The sequence below is a fragment of the Chiloscyllium punctatum genome, chromosome 15, assembly GCF_047496795.1.
Source record: "Chiloscyllium punctatum isolate Juve2018m chromosome 15, sChiPun1.3, whole genome shotgun sequence".
NCBI lineage: Eukaryota > Metazoa > Chordata > Chondrichthyes > Orectolobiformes > Hemiscylliidae > Chiloscyllium > Chiloscyllium punctatum.
Window position 1 is genome coordinate 60,851,498 of NC_092753.1, and position 21,129 is coordinate 60,872,626.

Genomic DNA, 21,129 nt, shown 5'->3' on the forward strand with positions numbered 1-21,129 from the left:
ACAAGAAGACTAAAACAGTATGTAGTGTTCCAGTTGTAATTTCTCCAAAGCTTTATGTATTACAACAAGATTTACTTGGTGTTACACAGCAGCCCCCTTTTAATAAAGACTAACATGCAGTACAACTTATAATTGGTTCATGTTACATTGATGCATTTTTGTGATTTATTTGCAAGGATCCCAAATCTCTGAGTACCAACAATCATCTTTTCCATTCCTCCTGTCATAGTGGATAATTACACACTTCCCTGCACTCTGCATTTTCTGTCCCCAATTGCATTAGAACTGATGTTCCAGTGAACAGTACAATGGCCTAACAAACTGTGCCTACTATTTCCTGTGTTGGGGAGGAAAAATTTCTTTTTTTTTTAACCTAGGGGTTGGATTTGCTCCTAGATTCCAAGAGGATAAAAGTTTTACCACCAAGTTGGTTAAATAATGTCTCTGAACCTCTTGCGTAAGAGAATGCAACTTGTGATTAATTTGCCTGTATTTCCTTGGTTTATACTGTGACATTGGAAGGTGACGTGGATTTGAGCCTTGGCATGGAGAAAGGGAAACTTTGAGGAACCTCCCCTGGAATACTCCTCTATACTTCCTGCCTGCCAACTTAAACCCACAGAGGACTAGGAATAAATTGCCTGCTCTCAGATGGAAGTGGAGATGAACCTAAAATAAGTGGAAAATCATAATGAAAGTTTAACATTTCTCTAAGACCAATTCCACTTTGTCAGCAAAATGAATAATTATTGTTGCTAAATGTGCACATTTTCATTAAAAATCAGAAGTATTTGCAATGAAAACAGTAAAATCCAAACACTTACAATGTATCATTAACATGCTTATGCTTTAAATACTGTATTAAGTCCAATACTGGCCTAATTTCTCTATTGATTAAATTGAAAGCATGAGGAGTTCAACATTGCCTGTGGCTGTGTTTTCATAAATGGTCCAAAGAGCCTAATCAAACTGGAGGTAGTCAACAAAAAGACTTGTTATAAATTAGGTAGAATTTATGTGTTAGAAAAAGCAAACTGTCATGCAGTGGAATTAAAAATGCATGTTATTCTTCAGTGATCTTCTCAGCAGAAAGCTTTGACTTGTGCTGTAATACTATTCATGGACGCTATACTGCCATACCTTTATAGATGAACCTAGAATATGAATTTAGCCTTCCCTTGAGGGCGGAGGAGGATTAAATCAGGCTCGTTCAATGCTGTCCTCATCTGATGTCCTGCAATTAAAAAAAAATCAATGTCAGGTAAAACTGACTGATTATTTCATTTCCCCCACCCCCCACCAACTTATATTCTCCTCATGATTGCTGGATGTTGGGGCCAATTGCACTATCCATACAGCTGAACTCAGCATGAAGCTGAGCTTAAAGCTGTGATTTTTCTGGTTTCTGACCATTGTTTCTTTGCTCTGCAGTATATTTAATGAGTGAAGTATTGAACTCAATTGATCTATTCCTGGCAAAAAGTGGAGTACTGAGCAGTTTATGTAATTAAAAACAGTAAAATTATTGATCTCATGCTATCAGGACACCTTTGTGCTTGTTTCCTGTATATTAAATAAGTTTTCCTTCTATTCATCTCAACTGTTGCAGCTAACAAGCTTAATGAGTTTTGTTTGGAGTGTCACGATATGAAAGGTTCCATGGTATTTGTTTCTGTGATTGGTCTGGTGTGTGGCATTTTGGAGTAGCTACTGATTTTGTCTATTTCTGCCAAATTCTTTACATCTAATATTTTCCGTGACTATTTATCCAAGTTGGCTAGTGAATTCTAGTTAAGAAAGCCAACAGGACACAGATGGTTCATTTTGAACTTTAATTTTTCAACATTAGCCAAGTTGGCTCCTCAAACCAAGATGATCTGTGGTATGGTAAATACTGTAACTTATTTTATAATTGCACCATATGACTGCCCAGCTTAGAAAACAAACAACTTTCTCAACTATATATTAATAGAAACTGTGGAAAAAGCTGCATGAGAGCTACTGCCAAACTAATTACAATTGCATATCATTAAATTCCAACTTCAATATATTCCAATCAAACTACAGATTAGCAAACCATCAGTGCAAAATGTTCAGATGCTGGATAGTCTATGGTAAATCTTTACAATGCATTGCACATATAATTATTTAAGTATGGTGATTTTGCAAAGTTAGCTAGTACAGTTACACAAGGACACAGATAAATCACCCTGTCCAATAAACTGAGAGTTGTGCACTATCAGCAATCATTCCTAGTCCTTTCTTTCACTTCTTTCATTGGCTTATATGGCTCCGAGGAAAAAGTAATAAGCTTGTCTATACTTATCACTTCAAGTGATTCAAATGAAATTGTTCTGTTTGAAATTACATCTGATTTAAACATAAGTGCAAGTATAATCACTGATCCAGAAACCACATGAGCGGACACATATGGGTGGCTTATGATATGTGAAATGTTTTCCATGAATCATCTTGTCCTCATGGAGATCGAACTCATGTGAAAAAGTGCATGTACCACAGGCATCTTTAGATGACTACCTTTGTTTAACATGTACCATTTTAAAGTAGCTCATTTTTGTAAGCATTCCAAAGTTAAGTTCTTTAACGGATCATGGAGTGTTACAACCATTGTCTTGTGCCATCATTTTTATTGCTGTTGCTTTACGGACCACACGCAATGCAATAAAAGCACAATATTCTTTGTTGGAGAAAGCTAACCACAACTGTAATTGCATGTTAAATTTGTGACTTTTCAAGTTGATGCAATTTTAAACTGAATAACGGCTGTCATAAGCTTTTGCACAAGAATGACTATGGATTTTGAGAGAGAGCCTAGTATGATTTTCCACTCTATCCTTTTCACTTTCTATACTTGCAAACATCTCAGCCTATACTTGTGTGGACTACTTTCTAAACGGTGAGAAAATTTGTAAAGCCAAAGTACAGAGGGATCTGGGAGTGCTAGTTGAGGATTCTCTAAAGGTAAACATGCAGGTTGAGTCCGTGATTAAGAAAGTGAATGCAATGTTGTCAATTATCTCAAGAGGGTTGGAATATAAAAGCACCGTTATGCTACTGAGACTTTATAAAGCTCTGGTGAGGCCCCATTTGGAATACTGTGTCCAGTTTTGGTCCCCACACATCAGGAAGGACATACTGGCACTGGAGCGTGTCCAGTGGAGATTCACACGGATGATCCCTGGAATGGTAGGTCTAACATATGAGGAAACACTGAGGATCCTGGGATTGTATTCATTGGAGTTTAGAAGATTATGGGGAGATCTAATAGAAACTTACAAGATAATACATGGCTTGGAAAGGGTGGACGCTAGGAAATTGTTTCCATCAGGCGAGGAGACTAGGACCCGTGGACACAGCCTTAGAATTAGAGGGGGTAAATTCAGAACAAAAATGCGGAGACATTTCTTCAGCCAGAGAGTGGTGGGCCTGTGGAATTCATTGCCGCAGAGTGCAGTGGAGGCTGGGACGCTAAATGTCTTCAAGGCAGAAATTGATAAATTCTTGATGTCACAAGGAATTAAGGGCTACAGGGAGAATGCGGGTAAGTGGAGTTGAAATGCCCATCAGCCATGATTGAATGGTGGAGTGGACTCGATGGGCCGAATGGCCTTACTTCCACTCCTATGTCTTATGGTCTTATGGTGTGTTGACCCCATAGCAGTTGATGGGATACTCATGATGTTTCTTTCTATTAGTGATGTAGCTTCCATATAACTACTGAGGTTTGCTTAAACTAAAATAAAGCTACTTTCAGAATGGTTTATGTTTGCATGCTCAACATTTCATCCAGTCTTTGCTTACTCAGTCTGCACTTACACTACTTCTGTGCTTCAGATAATGGATGATTTATCACTTAAGTTGGAAAGCAATCTACAAATGACAGCTGAGTTTGTTTTATCATGACCAATCTTGTTTGAGAATGGTGATAGATACCCAAGAGGTAAAAACAATAACTGCAGATGCTGGAAACCAAATACTGGATTAGTGGTGCTGGAAGAGCAGAGCAGTTCAGGCAGCATCCGAGGAGCAGCAAACTCGACGTTTCGGGCAAAAGCCCTTCCAAGAAACTAACAAGTGAGGAGGAAACTCTATGAAGATCCCCCATCAGCTGTCATGGTGGAGTGTAACATGTGAACACGAGTCAAGGCTGAAGTTATTCCAAATATTTTTAGCTTTAAATGCTGAGTGACAGAAAGTATTTGGCCTCCAATGTTCCTACTTGCAGAGTTGCCAATAATCGATTCCATTAGCAGGTGTATGAAACTCAACAACAGCTGTTGGCCCTGTCAGCATCTTCCTGTGATGCAAAACACCTATGCAGCAGAGTTTATCATTCATACAGCCATACTGTTCTAGTGTAACAATAATGAATTCTGCCCAACAACGTTGGAAATGTATCTGCCATTTTTCTCGATGTTTCCACAATTTTCCATTGAATTTCTGGTGGGAGATCAGGAGAACTCCATTGCAATTCCAGAGGTGCAAATATAAATCAAACTCAGCTTCCATAGAAACCATTAAAATACGCAATGTTTTTTTATCCAGGAATTTCAGGTTCTGTGTTCTTTTCAAACTGGCACCAGATGTTTGTTTGTGATTTTTTAAAGAGCTGTCTCTGGATTTTTGCAGAAGCTCACAATTGATCTGATGTTGTTAAAGAGCTAATTGGATTTAATGAACTTTATCTTCACTTGGACACAAGTGGAAATCTGATGGGACAAGATCAGCCATACATCATACATCCTGTACACATTTATTCATTGAATTCCATTAAATTCAGCTTGAGTCAAAGTAAAAATCTCGTTTTTTTAAAAAATATACATCATCTTTGATAAACACGCTTTTACCGGAACACTGTTTTTATTGTATTTAGCATGATTCCAATAATACATGCCTGATTTGCAATTGTGTGGTTCTTGCCCGATTTCCAGCCATGTGGAGAAATAGCTGCATGCCAAAACTGAGCACTCCTGGGCATGCTCCTGTTCATTCAGCTCATTTTGACCGTTGCCTGCCCCAGTTCTGGCTGGATGCATTTTTAAAAATGTCCCCAAGGACACTCAACCTTCTGCCTCTAAAGCAACAAAAGAGCAGTCTGATGATCCTCAAACTTCAAGGTTGTGAACTGTGGATGAGTTGAATGAAGATTCACAGTCTTTCACCTCCAGAAATGCAACCTTACTTACGAGGCAAAGCACGTTTAAATATATTCTTTTTCCATAATTTCATGTCTATTTTGGTGTATTATCTTAACTTTGTGCTTGTATTCTGTTCTTGTTTGACATTCTGGGACCATAATCCAAACATTTACATGGGTTTCTATGGGAATATGTGTTTCAAATAATGTGGTTTCACAATGTGGTGATTTTCATAACTGTGTTAATCGAGGACTACTTGAAGTCATTAAGATTCCAATGCGAATTGTAAGTGCGATGCAATCTGTCCCAATCTCAAAATCTATAAATGTATTTAACAATTGTGGCTTGGACTTCCTCAAAACCCTGTTAACAGAGCAAACACAGCATTCTTTACAAGATTATGTCAGAGCTGCCCAATTTGAGTTTAGTTTTAACTGGCTGTTAAAATCCAAATCAGTGTGCAGGGAGAATTTAAGTTGCAGCACTGACCCAGAAGTTATACCAAAATCTATTAATTTTGTCACAGTAATATTGCAATAAGTTATGGTGCTATTACTGTTTTTAAACTTGTATTAAATGCTCTCATATTGCAGAATGAACAGCGCAGCAGGGGGTTGTTCGGCCCATTGTGCATAGGTTGATCCAAGCTACGCATCTGGAGCTGTCTAATCCAATTTCCCTCCCATTTCTCTATCCTTTAATATTCTTCCTTTTCAAGTATTTATCCAATTTCCTTCTAAATGATATAGTTTCTGCCTCAAGGGCTACTTGCTATATAAAGCATTCCATATTCTATCAATCCTCTGTGTAGAAGAAATATTATTCTAGCTTCCACTTTGGTTCTTCTGGTGACTGTCTCAGACTGAGATTCCTTTGCTAAGGATTTGCCAACCCGTGAAAGCTGTCAAGTATTTTTTGCGCTCTCAAATCAAACTTAGCAAACCCCTCTCTTGCAGTTAAAATTTTAGGTTTAAAAACACATCTTCACAATAATATTCTTCCATTTCAGGTATCATTCCAATGAATCTTCTCAATGCTCCTCCCATATCCTTCCCACATGGTGGGGGTCCCATTTATGCTGCAGGCAACAGTCCAACTATGGCCTCATCACTGTTCAGTACATAGTAAACATAATTTCATTGTTTTAATATTCAATGCTATTGTGTAAATAACCCAAAACACCATCTGTCCTTTTTAAGGTCTTTTCTATCTTCACTGTTACCTTTAAAGATCTGCACACGAGAGCTTTTTTTAAAAAAAAGTATTGCTGTTTATACTTTGAGATTTGTATGTGACAGGTCATGCTCATGCCTTGAGTCTTTGTGAAGATAATGAAAAATAACATTATTTAATATCAGTAAATATGTGATAAAATAAAGATGAAAACTAATAAATATAGGGGTTCTGAAATATAAACAGAAAATATGGCAATTAGTAGGTTAGTCATGAAGAAGCAGCACATTCCAAAGTGTCACAGCCTATGTTTTTCTTTACAAATACTGAGTGACTTGATGTTAGGTAGAATATACTTTCTAAATTGTGTGATATTGTCATTTAAGAAAATAACCAACTTTGTTAATATTTTATACACACTATTATACAATATTTGTCAAAACTGTACCCAGCTCAAAGAGGAAGGTTGGGCTGAGAATTATTCCCTAAGAAGCTCCTTTATCAAAAAACTCAAAGCAGACAGTAAAAGCTTTTGCATGTATTTGAAAAAGAAGATAGTATCTAAATTAATGATTGGTCCCTCAGAGTGAGCCTGAAGAATTAATAGTGGGAAACAAGGAAGGTGCACAGAATTTGAACATGTATTTCGTATCTGACTTCTAGAAGCTCAAAGTATCTCAAGAATCTTAGAAAATCAAGACTTAAAGCAATGATGGTGCAATGATAAAAACCTCTCTCTCAATGTCAGCAAAACGAAAGAACTGATTATTGACTTCAGGAAGAAAGGAGAAGGATATGCCCCTATCCACATCAATGGATAGGGCCAACAGCATCAAGTTCCTAGGAGTAATGATAACTGATAATCTGTCCTGGACATGGGTGCAATGTTCAAGAAGGCACAACAACACCTCTTTTTCCTCAGGTGGGGAAACCCTCTCTAAGTTATAATACTAAGCTCAGCTACGAATACATCCAGCTGCCTTTTGAACAATTGCTGTGATTCCAACTCCCCAGGAGTCAAGTCACCCTTCTCTTTAAAAAGTACTTCCTGATATCTAATCAAGTTTTATGCTTGTATCACTCATATATGTATCCTTTGATCGGATACTGCTTTCATATTGACAGCAGATATGCCCTCGCATTCCACTCTGGTGCTTTAGCTGACAAGAAGTTCAGTTTTGGGTGGAAAACAAACTAAACATGGGCACAAAAGTTATCAATCCATGATCTTTCCCTCATTTTGCCACTTATTGGGAGAAGGTCGAAAAGGGTGTTAATTGACAAATGGGGATTTGTTATACTTTTGAGAGATGAAACTATCAACAATTTTCTACAAAAAAAACAGAAATGGCTCGAGAAACTCTGCAGGTCAGGGGTACCATTTCGAGTCCAGTGACTTCTTCAGGATGGTCTTTAGTTCTGAGGAAGGGTCAATGGATTTGAAACATTAACTCTGCTTTCTTTCCAAAAATGCTGCCAGACCTGCTGAGTTTCTCCAGCAATTTGTTTGTTTCAGATTTCCAGTCCCTACATTTCTTTGTTTTATTTCAGATACTTTTCTGTCCCTGTGCTGGAATTGATTTATTTAAGCAGATTTTTCCATAGACCTCAAACAGCTCTGTATGTTCTTTTGTGCCCAGTGTGAATTGACATTGCTGGCAAATGCCAGTAAGTAACATTATTGCTTTAATGATGGAGACTTTTGTACAGTAAGAGCATACACAGGATATTTGATCAGGCCAATCCAATTATAATCCACTTGAGTCAGTACCTATCTTTCCTTACCTAACTGTATGATTATAACTAAATTCTCTGCTCCCACATTTAGCTTTTCCTCTATTCTACCTACTTCAACTGCTCCTGGTGGTCATGAATTTCACTTTCTCATCACATTGTGTTAAAAAAAATCCTGCTGAATTCCAAATTGAACTTTACTTTTGGTGACTATTTTATGTTAATAATCTCTTCCCCACAAGAGAAAGCATTCTATCACTATTGACTCTATTAAAACCTTTCATAATTTCAAAGAACTCTTTTTGGTCACCGTCTCTGTCTTCTTTTCAAGGGAAAAGAACCTCATCCTGTTCATCCTTCCCTTATTTGTATTACCTCACATTTCTGGAATTTCCTTGTAAATCTTCTGCAGTGTTTCTATATCCTTTTCATAATATGGTAACCAGAACTACACACAGTACTCTGGGGGCAGTCGAACCAAGGTTTGATACAAATGTATCATAACTTCCCTTTTTCTTTAATTCAACCCTATAGAAGTTAGTGTGTTGTTTGTTTTCCTTATGGCTTTGCTAAAGCGTAGAGCAATTTTTAGCAATCAATATACTTGCACTCGAGATCCTAAGCAAAAAGTAATTACTTTCTGATTAATGTGTAACTTCCCCTTTTAACCATCCAAATGTACTTCCTCTTTGTTGAACTTTATTTGCTAATTATTGCCTTTTCTGCAAATTTTTTAGTGTTCCTCAATAATTTATTGCAATCTCCCAACCCATTTTCAGTGTAACTTAAAATGTAAAGATTGTATTTTTGATTCCAAAGTCCAAACAGTTATTATGCACAGCAATGGTCTCACACTGATCCACGTGGTGCATTACTTTTCACTCACTATGACTATCTGCCCTTTACTCTTAACTCTCTGTTTTCCATCTTGAAGCTAATTAAAACTTGCTTGCAATCACTTCAAACCCAATAACCTGTGTTGTAGCTTTTCTTAGTGGATATTATTAAGCCAGAGGGGGTTCAGAAGACATTTACCAGGATGTTGCTGGGTATGGAAGATTTAAATCATAAAGAAAGGCTGGGACTTTTTACACTGGAGCGTAAGCAATTGAGAGGTTTAAAAATCATGAAGGTTATAGATAGATATGTTTAATGGGAGGTGCCTTTTCCTTAGGATGGGGGATTTCAGGATGAGCAGTCATATTTTAAGGTGATTTTGATAAAGACATAAAGGGCATTTTTTTTTACACAGCATGGTTTGCGTGTGGAATGAAATTCCTGAGAACGCAGTGGATGTGGGCACAGTTACAACATTTAAAAGACATTTAGATAAGTACATGAATAGGAAAGGTTTGGAGGGATATGGGCCAGGAGCAGGCAGGTGGGATTAGTTTAGTTGGGATTATGTTCAGCATGCACTGGTTGGACTGAACGGTCTCCGTGCTGTATGATTCTGACTATGTGCTTGCAGTTGGTCCTGACCATATCTTTGTACACTCCCTATTAAACTTTCATCAGGACTTCTAGCTTGATGGAAGTGGAGCCATTAAATTAAAAATTGTAATATACAATTGGCACGTTTTGGCTGCTGCACCTATTTTCGATCCTTCCCAAAGATAAGTTGATTTTTTTCAGGTTTCCAGCTCCTTTACTGTGTTTTTACTCACAGTAAAGTATTTGGGCTAGGTTCTTGCTCTCTCGGGTTGGTGTTGCAGCACAGAGCCCAGCAAATGCAATCCTAACAGGACGTCGCCATCTTGGATCCACCAACTCGCCAACTTTAAGGGTATCTAAATGGTCATTGGGATAGACATATGGATGAAGATGGATAAATAGGTTTCAGATTGGTCTCACAGGTCGGCACAACTTTGAGGGTGGAAGGGCCTGTACTGTGCTGTAATGTTCAATGTTCCAAGTAGATAGTGCATACAACATACTGATGTCTTCTCATAAGCCAAGACTTAGTGAATAATGTGCAGGCATTATTCCAACCATTTCTATGCTTAGCAGTAAAAAAAATTACAATGGGAAGGGAAAACTAAAGTAGGTAACCCTTGTTTTGGTTTCCTTACCCTTGTTGAAGGTTCTGAGGTTAAATAATTCCTAAGAATGCACAAATTCTCCTGTTAATTAGGCGATTTTTGCTGTGGCAATGAGACCTTGATTTCCTAAGTTTGTCTTGGAGTGACGGTGGAGTCATTGCTACTACGTTAAATGATATTTCTCCCCCCTTCTGTTTTATAGCAGTGGGCCAAAATAGAATTCCTTAAGAGAAAACATTAAACATCTGTCCGAAAATCTGGCAGTGGGTTCACGTAGCAGACTTCCCTAAAGACATCCGTGCACTTTAAAGAACCTGTTTTTATTCCAGCAGCTTTTAGCTCGTCGATTATCTGATTTACTAAATTTAGTTTCAAAATTTGGGATTTGAACTCAGGTGCTCTTCTAGACATAGACGTAACCGATTACAATACAGTACTCGTTGGTGTATTATAGTTTCCAGCAATGTAATCAATGTTAAAGCATACTGTAGCCCTTTCCTTTCAGCCCTTTTTAAAAATTACTGCTGTGTGCCTCCGCTCTACCAGTAGAGGGCACTACAGCGTGTTTAATGTATCCATGTGCACAAACTCGGGGTAAACATTTCAAAATCCAATGGAGAAGGCCGTTCAGAGTAATTGGGACCTCCAACACGTCTCTAACGACTCGAATGCATAAGCTGGTGGAAATGGAACCAAAGAAAGTCGTGGGGTGGGGAGAAGGGGGCTTTACTAAAATGTAATATGCACTATTTTTATCTTGTCTGCCTTTTCCAAAACAAAAGTTCATTCGATTACATTACACTAATAACAAGTGTTTATCTTGTCAATGCAATTATTTATTCCCTTGAATTAATAATGTTTCTTGGGAATTTTAAAGGATTAGATTATGTTATGGATTTAGATTATGTTATGGATTTATTGTTTTGTTTTTGAGACAGCCTTAAGGGAAATCAGGAATAATTATGAAATAAAACAAAGAACAGGAGATCTGAAACAAACAAAAACAGAAATTGCTGGGGAAGCTTCGATCTAGCAGCATCTGTGGGGAGATGAACAGAATTAACGTTTCATGACCGGTGGCCCTCCTTCAGAATTAGTTATGAAAATATTTCAAGATGCGTATTAATCGCTTTGGTCTGTGCGTCGGTTCTGGTATTACTATATGAATTAACCATCTCATTCCCATATTAGTAGGAGACAGTCTATGAATAGCCATAATAAAGGACACCATTCCTGGAAAGCTTGAGACGACCTGAGTATATATGAATAAAGTACCTACAGTGTGGAAACAGGCCCTTTGGCCCAACAAGTCCACACTAACCCTCTGAAGAGTAACCCACCCAGACTCATTTCCATCTGACGAACGCACATATTCTCTGGTCAAATTAGCAAGGCCAATTCACCTGGCCTGCACATCTTTGTGACTGTGGGAGGAAACCCACGCAGAAAATGTATAAACTCCACACAGACAGTTGCCCGAGCTCTGAGAATCGAACCAAGGTCCCTAGTGCTGTGAGGCAGCAGTGCTAACCACTGAACCACAATAAATTTCGGAACATACTTGAGACTGGACACTTACCTGGAGCTCTGGAGATGACCCAAGAATATATAATACGGAAACTGTTGGAGTATACGTAATACGCTGAAGACTGAAATTACTTTTGATAATTGATACTGTCAGTATACCTGTAATACCGGATATAAATGAATTTACCTGCCATACTGGGTAATCCTGTGTGGTCCTGTATTACTGGAAACTGGGTGTACCTAGGCTGCTGGTTACGATCCAACTGTAATAATGTCTGGTTTGTTGTCTAAAACATATGAAAATTGGCAAAGGCGCAGTAGGTCAAGGTGACTACAATGTGGCTATCAGACTGATATGGGGGAGAGTGGTTCCTTTTCATGGGATGCTTTCTTCAGTTCTGGGAGCAGAAAGAGCAGTACCACTAGTATATTCTCCAACTGAGTCCATATCCTGGAGGGAAAGATAAATAGAGAGGGGGTAAATAGTAAAATTGGGGTGAAGAACTGCAATAAACTTGCACAGCCTACATGTAAACAAGAAAAGGGAGAACATACGAAATATTAAACCAAAGGGTGCTGATGTCAAATGACTAAATACAGCAGGAATCTTTAAAACAAAAGTTAAAGAATGCAAATGTTTAAAAATGGAGCGAGGAAATCATATCAATCATTAAGTTAAATGTCTGCACGGTAATGCGTATAAGGTTCGTCATATAACTGAAGAATTGAAGCAATTATTCATTGGTAGGAACCAAGCACAGTAGGGTTTACTGAGCCATGGTTACAGTGAAATCAGGACTGAGGATCAAACATTACAGGACACAACTTATTTACAAAAGATAGAGGGAAAGTGGAGAGGTGCACTAAACTATTTAATCTGGGATAACATTGGCGGTGGAATCAGCAAAACCGAAATAGAATCCACACAGACAAAAGTGAATGAAAAATCAATCAGATGAATCGATGTAGTCGACATCGTGGATGTGGAAATAAACAGACGCATTAGAGAATTGAGTGGAAGTCATAGAATAATAATCCTTGGGGATATGAACTATCCTGATATCACTTGGACAGAAAGAGTAGGTAACGGACTCATTTCAAAGCCAAAATGTTTTTTTATTTAATAAAAAGGAATACTAGAAGGACATCTAGAAATTGGAAATACAAAAAATGATTAATCAGCCTGAATTTCAAAAGGGAAGTTTTTACTTTTTTTGAGAAGGTAATAAAGACGGTAGACAATGATTAGCAGATGTAATTTGGTTGGATTTTACAAATGGCTTTAATAAACTGCCCCCTTATGAATACGGTTCGAGAATGTGGAGTGAATAGATAGGTGGCAAAATGAATAGTTAGCTGACCTCAGGACAGAAAGCAGAGACTGGGAGTGAGCTAGTTAGTGGCAAAAGTGGTGAGTGGTGTTTCGTGATGATTGGTGCTGGGTCCATTGTCGTTCATAATTTAGATTAACAATTAGGATTTGGGAATCATAAACACAATTGCAAAGTTACAAATTACGCTGACATGTTAGGGCGGGAGTGGATGGTATACATTGTGGAAAATTCAACAGACACAGGAGGAGATTGAGAAACTTGCCGAATGGGCAAATAATTGGCAAATGAAATGCAACAATAACAAATGTAGGTTAGTGTATTTTGGTCGGAGGTACAGGATGACCAATGATTACTTTGGAGATGGAAGTTGGAATACAGTATAGTTTTACTGCCTCAGACTGTAGGTTATGCCAGTAATGATATTTTGAGTATTGCTGTAACACTGGAGATTGCCGACATATACCTATAACACTACGGGCGGCATGAGCAAACTTGTAACAATGGAAGCTGCATGTATATACCTGTAATACCAGCGGCTGCCTGAATATAATCATAGCATTGAGGATTATCTGTGTATATTTGTAACACTTGCAGAGAATGCCTCCTGTGTTGGATATGGTCTGAGTATATCAGTAATAATATATCTGCAGTAGCAAATGCAGATTTAAGTATACTTGTAATATTGGAAACTGAATGTGTGTATAATAATAAAGACAGTCTGAGTATACCTGTATTTCTGGAGACTATAGCTACAGCATTGGACACTGTCTGAGTATATAATAGTGGAGACTTTGTGTAATGTGGAAGACTATCTGAGGGTACAACCTGGCGACCTGTAGTGCCTGCAACACTACTTGACTATAGTGACTGGAGACTGGGAAATAAATTGTGGGCGGAATTCTCAGTTCCCCTCCTTTTACTTCATACAGTTTCGTTAATATGGAAAAAAAAATCACCCGCGGATGTAAACTCAAAGAAATTAGTTAGGATTAGGATCTCATTTATTCTGCATATGTTATGTGTTTTGATTTAGTATCGTTCAAAGGTATACGGTCATGCATTTATACTGTGTAATTACCATTAGTATGGAGGCTCGCCAACAATTACAAGTTCTTAAAAGTTGTGCTAAAACAATTGTAACCATAGTAAAATGCCCACGTTGCAAATTTTGTAAAATAAAGGGTTGTTTGAAAATGGCCAGAAACTACATATATATTTTTAAAGTGTAACAAAACGAGACGAAATTGCTGAAGGATCCCGGTGAAATTTGTTGATTTTCAACACTTCCAAAACATAGGTGGTAAAAGAACAAAAATGTCCGAAGAAAGCTTGGCTAGCTATCTAATTAAATTGAGAAAAAAAAAACTTTTGATTACGGGTGGAAATTCACGAGGTGGCCGGACATCTGATCCTTTACCCTCTCTGTTAATGATGTAATCGCTTCCAGCCATTGAGGGAAGCTACTTACACCGATATATACCACGGAGGCTGTTCTGCTAATGGGATTTTCTGTGAACTGCGTTCGTCACCAATCAAAATTATAACGATTCTGTTGATCAGGCAGGAACTGGGGCGTCTGAAAATGACAGTTTTCACTTCTTGGGGTAACGTTCCTCCGGGGGGAACAAAGTGGCCATCACTGTCAATGATAAATACGACCAGTTGGTCATCAAAATAAATCCATCACAGCAGCGTCAACAATTAGCTTTGAAATTGGGGTAAAACCAAAACGCAAGTGTTAAACTTTCGAAGCTAGTTACCACGCTGAATGTGTGTCATTTGTAAACGTAAATTTGTAGTCCAGAGCTCATCGCTGTAAAAAGAGAGAACCCGTTGAATTTACCGAGACAAAACGTGTTTTTATTTGATTTATTAACAGTCGTTTTGTTTCGGCTATGCATTAATGAAAAGGGTAAAAGGTGTACGGTTTGAATTTGATTCCCCGTGAGGGAATACCCGGAGACTGTAAACGAAGGATCTGTTTTGTACTGGTTGTGTGTTTCTGGTGTCGGGACAGAACGCATTCCGCGTCCGAGCAAGGGGACAACCTTCAGAGCGAACCAAAATCCTCACATAGCGTTGGTGAAAAAGTCATAACAAGATTCCCGATCGAGGATGCAGTCAGGCTTCAGCAGGTATGACCATTCCAACAAGAAACGGCGATGTTCCGCCGAGCTAGATCTAGGTGTATCCGCTCCAGATGGGATCAAAATCGCGGTTCCCAGTCAACCTGAGACTGCGACGTTTCTGAATGAATATTAATGATTTCCTTCGGTGTCTCGACATCTCGTTCATTTCACCTGGAGGCTGGGGGCAGTTGTTAATGCACATTCAGTGAGGTTCAAGATTTGAGGAAACGGGATTTTCCTGGCCCACCTTCCATCTAGGGGGATTAGAGGGGCAAGTTTCGTTCCAAGTAAACTTGTTGAATAGTTTTGCTGGTTTCGACCTGAGCCAAAGACTTTAATTTCCTTTGATTTGGTCGAACGTCTTATATAATCCGACTAAAATAACCTCATCCCTGATTTAATCGATTCCACTTTCTACCTGTCCGTCTCTGTGTGTGTGTGTCTCTCTCTCTCTCTTTTTCTCTCTCAAACCCCGAATTACAAGAACAATCTTTCGCTCTCGAATCTTCGCCAGTGTTGAAATGCACCCAGGCGGACAGCTTGACTCTGAGTTAAAGACGGTCATCAGAAACAGATATCAGATCATGGATATACCAGGCCTGACCCGGACCTGCAATAGGCAATTCCTGAGCTTTCTATAGGAACATGCGCTACCAGGGAGCGCTCATTAGAAAACGTGAGGATGAGATGATTTTGTTTTTAAAATGTGGGGTGCATTTTGATTGCCGTCTGCACGTCCTGAAGAAACCTGGCATCATGTTGTTGAAGGCCAGCAAACGGAGCGAACAGAAACGCGGCTGGAGTTTCTTCTGCTAATGCTTCTCCCAGTTGTGAACGGGGTCAATCCATGAGGGTCTGGACAGAGAAGACGGAGGGAAACTGCTGCCGATTAATTGAACCCGATCAAAAACGCGAAGGAGCAGATCGAAAGCGGATTTTCGAAAGAAGAAAAGTCGACGCGAGAGAAAAAAGAAATACGCCAGAAATGTTTCAGGTCTGGAACGCATTGCATGGAAGCGAATGAGAAGCGGATTCAAACGAGGCATTCGCGATTGGATTACGGCAAATTGTTAGTTAAATGTTAAAACAGCAACGATGCGGCGGGATAGAAAGGACGGAGGTTGGTATTTAATTCATGGTGCTTATTTGAAGAGCTGGTACAGACAAGATGGACCAAATGGCCTCCTTCTGCGCCGTTACCGTTCTGTGAATTAATAAAAACAATCAGTTGGACTGCAAGTTGGCTCAGTCATTTTAATCTGCTGGTTTGACGATCTCCTCCCGAATGTTATGAATACACAGGGCAGAGAATAAAAAGGTGTCTGCAGAATAAAAAAAAATCTGAGAGAGGGATAAAAATGTTGTCGTTTGAGACTAATGCGAAGTTTCCAAGTACTGAAAGTCCGAAGAGGTTTTATCTAAAGATACTCCGGTTGGTGTGCGCTTCACCCAAACCGCTGAGTTTAAAGCTCAACAGAAATTAGTGCATCCTTCCTAACGATATTTAATTCACATTGTATAAACTGGGGTAATGGGTCACTGGCGCAGGTGGAAGAACACATACCTTTCCAGGCCAATGTTCCCCCTTCAATCAATGACCGCATCCAAATTAATTACTGTGATGGATTTGTGAACTGTTGGTACCAGCCCAGTTTTGCTCAAATTGGCTGAGTTAAATTGCAGTATAACTGAGTGCAAAAGTAGCCTCTGCTTGTGAAGATCCTTGGGCGGTCCTTATTAAGGCATTAATTCGGCGCGCTTTCCCTCTTTCTTTCTTTAGATGCGAACAGAATGTGACAAAATATCCAGCCAAATAATTTGAGTATCACGCAGGAAATCTGACACGATGGTGCGCTCATCGCTTTTGGAAGTAAATCTAGGCTCCACTATCATACCTTCAGCGATGACAGTTTCGAATCAACTTTACCTGGCGTCCGGCACCACACACGGGAAGCCGCCCCATGTCCACTGTCACCTAACAGCAGTCACCTTCCTGTCAATAGGAATTCCTTGTAGCCATGGTGAGTGTGACTGGCCCAGCTCCATGTCATGTCATTAATAACTGACGCCGTCAGATGTGACAGCACCGCCACAGAAACAAAAAGTCTCCAACTTTATTTTCACTTTAAAATATATATTAGATTCGATTAGATTCCGTACAGTGTGGAAACAGGCCCTTCGGCCCAACAAGTCCAAACCGACCCTCCGAAGAGCAACCCACAAAGACCCATTCCCCTACATTTACCGCTTCACCTAACACTATGGGCAATTTAGCATGGCCAATTCACCGAACCTGCACATTTTTGGACTGTGGGAGGAAACCGGAGCACCCGGAGGAAACCCACGCAGACACGGGGAGAATGTGCAAACTTCACACAGACAGTCGCTCAACGCTGGAATTGAACCTGGAACCCTGGTGCTGTGAGGCAGCAGTATATATATAAAATAATCTTCTGTTTTCGTAAGCGTTTTGTGGCATAAATAGAAGGAATTCAGGATACCATCAAAACAGAAAATATCCAATGATTGTCAATTCATTATATATCCCATTAACCATTACATCTCTCTTGAATTCTGTGTGGCCATTCGCTATTTGCAATATACCTTAATTTCCGCACAAATACCTGCCCTGTGGTGTTTGGTGGGAGGGGCATGGAACTGACAGGTAGTGAATTCTTGTGAGAGAAACTGAGATAATTCGGAGATGTAGGTCTTGTAAACCTAGCCGGATGTGCTCTGTTCTAAATGATACGCAGTCAGTTAGGGGTACTCACTTAACAATAACCTGGCCACTAACACCCAGTTTAGATTTCTTCAGGGACATTTCACTCCTGACCTTATAGCAACCTATGTCCAATCATGAACGAAAGAACTGACCTCCAGAGGTGAGGGGAGAATGACTACCTTTATCACCAAGGCAACTTTTCACCAAGTTTGGCATCAAGGGGCCTTGGCAAAACTTGAGTCAATAGGAATCAGAGACATTGTTGTTTTGAGTTATGCCTATATCAAAGGAAATTGTTGTCGTTGTTGGAGATCGACAATCTCGGCCCCACACAGTCCTCACTTTCTCCCACAAAATCACTGCAGGAGTTCCTCATGGCCCAAATATCTTCAGTTGCTGCATCAATGACCTTCCAACCATTATCAGGTCAGAAGTGGGATGTTCGCCGCTGAATGTACAATGTTCATCACCGTTAGTCACTCAGATACTGAAGGAGTCCATGTTCAAATTCTGCAAAACCGAGGCAACATCCAGACTTAGGGTGACCAATGGTAAGTAACACACACAAACAGAAGTGCCAGACGATTGAGAATCTAACCAATGCCTCTTGACATTCAATAGCACTACCATCACCATCACTATCCATTGACTAGAAACTGAAGTGGACCTGTCTTATAAATACTGTGATTGCAAGAGCTGATCAGAACCTGGGAATTCTGTGGCAATTAACTTACCTCCTAACTCTTCAAAGACTGTTTTACCATCCACAATACACAAGTCAGGACTATGTTGGAGTGCTGTCCACTTGCCTGGCTGGTTGCAGCTTCAACAACACTTGAGAAGTTTAAGTCTATCCAAGGCAAAGCAGTCTACTTAATTTATAACCTACCCACCTCCTTCCACATTCACTTCCTTCACTACGTACAAACAATTGTGTGGCCCCAAAAGATGCATGCAACACCTGACCAAAGGCTCCTTAGACAGCATCTTCCAAACCCACAACCGCCATCATCTACAAGGACAAGGACAGCAGATGTATGTGAAGACAACCACCTCAAGTTCCTCTCCAAACCACACATCATCCTGACTTGGTGAAAGGGAGGACTGCAGATGCTGGAGTACCAGGGTTGAAAAATGTGGTGCTGGAAAAACACAGCAGGCCAGGCAGCATCCGAGGAGCAGGAGAATCGAAGTATCGGGCATAAGCCCTTCTTCACGAATGTGCCTGAAGAAGGGCTAATGTCCGAAACGTCGATTCTCCTGCTCCTCAGATGCTGCCTGGCCTGCTGTGTTTTTCCAGCACCACATTTTTCAACCCATCATCCTGACTTGAAACTATATCATGCTTCCTTCACGGTTGTTGAGTCAAACTTCTGGAACTCCCTCCCTAATAGCATTGATTTGGAGATGCCGGTGTTGGACTGGGCTTTACAAAGTTAAAAGTCACACAACGCCAGGTTATAGTCCAAACCTGTTGGACTATAACCTAGTGTCGTGTGATTTTTAACCTAATAGCATTGTGAGAGTCCGCACATGTCATGGACTGCAACAGTTCAATAAGGTCAGGGTGCTTAAGGATGGGTGATAAATGCTGGGTTAGTTAGAAGTGCCTATATCCTATAAATTAATTATTAAATAATAAAATCGTACGTCATAGCACTTAAACAATCACCCTATGTAACAAAATCACACATCAGGATATGTCTTTGAGGTTCGTGGGCATCCGCCCTCTATTGTGATAAAATTCTAACATATGCTAATTGAGAGTGAGTTATTTGATAATAGCGAACCAACCATCTAACTGAGCTAATTCTTATCACAAAATAAAAGTAGAGAAATGGCTAAATATATAGATCATTAAATATACCTGCGTTAATTATTTGATACTGCAGACGTCATTATTCGCCGGGCATCGAAACGCACATACTCAAAGAGCATTCATGTTTGCACAGCATTCCTATGTATTAGATATGAACGACACTGCATTCCAACAGCTTCAGAACAGGATGTACTGAATTGTAAAAACTGTCGAAACATTTGCAACCATTAATGTAGAGAGATTTCAGATCTAAACTACAAATGTATTCATAACAACAACATTTAGGCCATTATACTTGCACGGTTCACTGCCATCCGACCCCGTTCGTGTTTTTGACAACTAATGCCGTAACTGCAGATCTTTGTTTGGCCTTTACTGTATTTCAATTTCGATCGCTTGTCTTTATGAGCCCTGGCAATTATATTCGTCTCTGAAAAGTGTATTCCATAGCAAAAAAAAACCTGGAAAGAGTTCGTATTAAAATTCCTAAATCAGATTTAAGTATTCATTTTGTCTGTGTGCGTCCATGAAAAAGAGAGTCTGTTGGAGCAGTTTAGTTTCCTCGTCCTTCTAATTGTCCTGAAAATGTTTCTGATGTGAGAAAGGCACAAGAGCTTCTCTATTAGCGCCTCCAATGGTGTTACTTTTCAAGTAGTAAGACATTCAAACCACTAACTGCCGGCTTCAAGTGGAGAGGATCTCCGAAAAGATCGCACATGCCGACACAGACATCAATTTTCTCCAGATATGAAGGCAAGCAGGAAACCACTAACTTCAAACACCGAGTTATTTCTCCGTCTCGAACTCAATGTATAAGCAAAATGTAATGGAAAATCGACCAGGAGATGTTCACGTTATCCTTGCAGGTGATTTAGGAAAAAACAGGTAGCGTTGCCAGGATTGTAAAATGTTGAATTCAGTAAAGGTTGCCAGTACTGGAGGCAGACGCTTGCCTTAAAGTGCACTTCGTTACATAGATAGAGGGAAAAGGGTTCCTTTCTCGAAGACTAAATTTCCTTCTGTTCTCTCCATACTATCTCTTTTTTTTTCTTTTTGATTCCTGGTATGCAGTAAGATACTTACAGAGTGACACCAATGAATTTCGGCGGAATGAGGAGGGAGGAGGCGGGGGAAGGTCCTGGATGCGGGAAGTGTGGGGGTAGTCCAATTTGCCAGGAAGAGTTGAATAAAATTATTTGTTGGACGAATACTAACTGGAATTCAGATCGTGCTAAAATTTTTAATTTGTGAAAGGACAATGACAGTGCAGAAATAAATAGGCCTATTACATGTCAACCGTTTCTGCTAGGCTTTATTCAAATATCCGTAATATGGTGTATGCGCACCCTGAATTTACAAAGTGCAAATATATAGATCTGATATTTCCTAACGGTATTAGTGAATTCCCTCTAGTCTTAATTTAAATTGTTGACTTGAATAGTGAAAAAACTCGGTTTATGATCTTATTCTGAATGATTTCCTAACAC

The 21,129-nt window shown here is 39.5% G+C and overlaps 1 protein-coding gene and 1 long non-coding RNA gene across 2 annotated transcripts in view; one reads left to right on the plus strand and one right to left on the minus strand.

Annotated features, from left to right (window-relative positions):
* Positions 1–1,064: 1,064 nt before the first annotated feature.
* LOC140486303 (uncharacterized) lies at positions 1,065–20,692 on the minus strand. The gene is made up of 3 exons (XR_011962546.1): positions 19,691–20,692; positions 11,823–12,086; positions 1,065–1,234 (listed from the first exon to the last, which is right to left on the minus strand). It is a non-coding gene; the product is annotated as an uncharacterized lncRNA (long non-coding RNA).
* tbx15 (T-box transcription factor 15) overlaps positions 14,854–21,129 on the plus strand; it is a 114,736-nt gene continuing 108,460 nt past the window's right edge. Inside the window, exon 1 of the mRNA XM_072585248.1 lies at positions 14,854–15,104. The gene's annotated coding sequence lies outside the window, so the exon portion shown is untranslated. The remainder of the gene's footprint in view (positions 15,105–21,129) is intronic.